Below are 4,608 nucleotides of genomic sequence, written 5' to 3'. Positions count from 1 at the left end.
GGATCACCACCACAAAGTTTGATCATGTGTAGTAACATTTGAGAGTGTTGGAATTCACTGATATTTATATGTTTTAGAAAGTAGGCACATGTTTGTAGGCCAACTTTGTGTTAGATAGGGATGCATAATGCTACCACATCAATGGCTACTATGAGGTAGTTCGCGTTCAAGGTTGTGTTTGCAAGGATTCTTAGAAAATCACAAGTATCTTTTATATATGAGATAAGAGTTTTGGCTATTGGTGCTGGTTATTGGTCAACATATATGGGGACGTACTCATATATTAAGCTGTATGCCGAGACTATAGGTCTTCCTGGAGGACATATCAATGTTTTATTAATTTTGGGGAGGAAAGAAATTGTAAATATTGTTGGGCATGCTTCTGTTAGATACTTATACTCATCATCACTTAGTAGATCATCTTTCAACTATTGTTTCAAATGTGTATGTAATTCAATCATCATTTTTTCTGTTGAATTGTGATTGAGTTTAAAATAATTAGTTTAATCATTTAGTTGCTGCATGGCTTCTGTGATTTGGGGGCATATGTAGGTAAATCCATTTTTGCGATTCTGAAAATGCGATTTTCTGCAAATCGCACTTTCGGAATGGCAAAACGGGATGTAGATAAAAAATCGCTATTAAATAGCGATTACCAAAAAATCGCAAAATTATTGTGCGATTACTCAAATAGCAATTCTTTATTAGCGAATTCTCTAATAAAGAATGGCAAAAACAGGAAAAAGCAATTCAGGTGCAGAATGATGACATCACAACCAGGAAATGTGACTGCCATTGCTGCACCTGATTGCCTGCACCTGTTCCTGAGTCAGTTGCTGCCTGAGAGACAGTGAGGAGGAAGTGTGTTTGTGTATCTGCAACTAATAGTATTGAAATGGAATCCCAGGGTGGGGACAAGCAGACTGAGGAACACAGCAGGAAGAGAAAGCAAAAGTTCTCAGAGAGGGAGCTTGAGGTATTGACTGAGGAGGTAGTGAGGTAACATGATCTCCTGTTTGGGAAAGCCTCACTCCGTGTTCCTGAGGCCAGGAAGAGAAAAATATGGACTGACATCCAAGAGAATGTAAATGCCATAGGCGTAACCCACCCTACCACCGAGGACTTAAGGAAGAGGTGGTACGACATGAGGCAGAGATCAAAGGTGAGGGTGACCACCAGATTGGCAGAGGCGGAGGTGAAAGGGCGGCATGCATCAATGGCATGTTCTGAGGCAACACATGCTATGAGCACTACCTAACTCACTATCATGATGGCACTGTGAGGACAATAACATGTGCTACCAACAAAGTTACAGTCACACTGTGTGACTTCACATCCTGCAGTCAAGTGAATATACCAAGTTTCTTTTCATCAACATTGGTCATTGTGGTCTATTTTCTCACCTAGAAGTAGTTCTGTGTGATGTCATCACGTCTCAGGCGCCCGGCAGCTGCCCCGGCTCCACCTGCATGTCTGCGTTGGGGAGCTGGATCCTCCTCATCTGATGTGTCTGAATCTGTCAGATCCAATGGGGTGCCCTTCTTGGTAGCGATGTTGTGTAACATTGCGCAGGCCACCACAATCTTGCAACACGTCTCCGGGCAGTACTGTAGGGTACCGCCACTCTTATGGAGGTACCGGAAATGGCTTTTGAGGATTTCAAAGGTCCTCTCAATGGTGGCTCTTGTGGCTCTGTGGGCAGTGTTGTACCTCCGCTCAGGAGCTGTGGATGGATTGAGGTAGGGTGTGAGGATATAGTCCCGCACAGCATATGCACTGTCTCCTGCAGGGATAAAGTATGTTGATGTTTAGTGAAATACTGCAAGTTCAGACATTTCATACTACTGTTTGTGTGTGCCATACAAATACCTAGCAGGTATCCCTCTCCAAACTCGCCATTTGTGAGTCTGTGATGTAAACCACAGTGTCGAAAAATAAAGGAATCATAAGTGCTTCCTGGGAATTTTGCTACTATGTCTGTGATCACATGTTTAGCATTGCAGACTACCTGGATGTTTAGAGAATGGTATGATTTTCTGTTTCTAAAAACATACTCATTGTGTGATGGGGGGACAGTGCGGCATGTGTTCCGTCTACGCAGCCAATCATGTGGGGGAATTGAGCAATTTGGTAAAAATCTTGTTTTGTTTGGTCCAGTTCCCGCTGTGACTCTGGGAATTTGATGTGGTGATGCATCCTCTGCATCATAGCATTGAGGAAAGCGTGGAAAAAGCGCGAACGTGCACTCTGGGACACCCCTCCTACTGCGGCTATTACCCCCTGAAAACTCCCTGACGCTAGGAGGTGCAGTGAGCACAACACCTGTATGTGTGTGGGAATGGTGTGGGCCCTGTATGTGGGGTGCTCCAGCATGGGTGTCAGCTCCTCTATCAGCTCCAGGATACTTTCTGAATGCAGCCTGTAGTGCACATGGATGTCCTCCTCAGTGCGTTGGAAGAGGGTGATGCGTGTCCTGTAGATCCTCTCCTGGCGTCTCCTTCTCTCTTCAGCCTCTCGGATACGCAGCCTCCTGGCTATTACATAAAGCCCAGCCATTGTGAGAAGCCACTGTTGCATCATGGGCCAGTTTAAATAGGTTGCACGTGATTACCACCTGGTCTGAGTTGGTGGTATTAGAGAAGTGCAAAAATGCGAATTTCGTAAAATCGCTATTAGTGATTTTTACCTACATAGTAAATTGTGAATTCGCATTTTTGCGTGACGGTGTTTGCGATTTTCGCAATTATTGGGACGCAGCTTGCGAATTCGCAATTTTATTCGCAGAATCCATTACACGCTAAATTGCTAATCGTAAATTTTGCGTTTAGCTATTTTGCATGGCATATTATTTACTTACATCGCATCACACGCTTTTGCGATCGCAAACACCCAGGATTCTGTGAATTTTGGGGTTTGCGATCGCAAAACACTTACCTACATATGGCCCATAGTCCTCTGCATTCAGTATCACAACATTTCCACCCTCATCAGCTGGCTTACTAATTACTTTATCATTCTCCATTAAGTTTTTTTAAGCCCAATCACTCAGTCTTGCCTAAGTTCTCTTTAGCGCTTTAATGTCGCCGATTGAGTAGCTTTTCCAGGTCAGCGACTACCAAATCATGAAGTAGGTACATTTTCTTACCCATAGTGTTGGGTTGAAATTGGACTTTGGCTTGAGATCACTGTGTTGGTGTTTGTTGGTATCAATTTCTAGCTCAGTTAGGACATCTATTTCTGTTACATCATCATCATCTATATCATGCAACAATTCCAAGAGATTTTTCAAATCAGTTACTTGGTCATTATGGATATCCAGTTTCTCTTTAATAGATTGTTTTTGTACTGCTTGGTTGCCAATCTGTTATTTTGTGGCTAAGGACTTCTTTAGTTTCAGTTAACATTTCAATTTATAAGTACTTATTTGAGTTTCAACATAATTGAAGTGAGTCTCTAGGCAGAAACATAAACCTTTGTTTAGCACTATTTGTTCATCTTTCATTAAATGTGTATGTGGAAAGATTTATTATCAGATTGTTTTTAGATTCGAAGTGGTCTATTGTTGTTTTCAGTTGCGAAGAGGATATTGTTTTCTTCCTCTGCCCTCTTCTGATTTTTAGGTCTCGCCTATGCAGCAGGCATGCGCTGCATAGGAGAGAGACCTAATGCCATTGGCACAGCTTTCCCTGCAAAGACGTGCACGCGTTGCATTGTTGCCAATTATAGGCCCATCTCTCTCCTGCCCGCTTTTGCTAAGATCTTGGAGAAGCATGCGCATATTGTGCTCTCCAACTTTCTTGAATCCCACAATTTGCTACATTCCACTCAATCTGGCTTCCGTACCAACTTAAGCACCGAAACGGCGCTCTTGGAAGTTTCGGAGGCAATCAAGTAGGTACTGGATTCAGGAGGCAAAGCTATGCTTGTGATGCTTGACCTGTCGGCGGCTTTTGACACCGTCCCCCATGAGGGTCTCCTCGCCAGACTTCATGAGATCGGTCTGAGGGGGACGGTGCTCAGCTGGTTAGATCTTTTTTTGGCCACCGACAAACGGTCTGGGCCTCTCCTTGCTCTGCCGTGATGCCACCATTGGGAGTCGGAGTCCCGCAGGGCTCAGTGTTGAGCCCAAATCTTTTCAACATCTTTATGACCCCTCTGGCGGCACTGGCAGAGTCGTTTGGGGCCCAGATCGTTTCCTATGCCGATGATACCCAGCTCCTCTTTACATGTGGGAAAGGAACAGATTTTGACAGAGAGAGTATCCGCGGGTGCCTTGGGGCTGTTTTTAACTCAAGTGCAACTCAGATAAATCTGAGGTACTCTTCTTCGGCTGCCGGTCGGACCCAGATTGGCAGGAATGGTGGCCTGTTAACATGTTTCCTCCAGCAGGCTCCTCCCAGCTAGCCAAGAATCTGGGATCAAGATCGATAATGGCCTGACGTTGAGATCACAGATCCTGGGCCTAACGGGTACATGCTTTGGCCTCCTCAGGATACTCCGCAAGTTTCTTCCTCTGCTCCCGGAAGATCATAGGAAGATCACGGTTCAGGCCTTAATTGGCTCGAGATTGGACTATTCCAATGTCCTCTATCTCGGCTTGCCGGAGTA

This window comes from Lissotriton vulgaris, chromosome 2_1 (genome assembly GCF_964263255.1).
Source record: "Lissotriton vulgaris chromosome 2_1, aLisVul1.2, whole genome shotgun sequence".
NCBI lineage: Eukaryota > Metazoa > Chordata > Amphibia > Caudata > Salamandridae > Lissotriton > Lissotriton vulgaris.
This window is presented reverse-complemented; position numbering follows the sequence as displayed.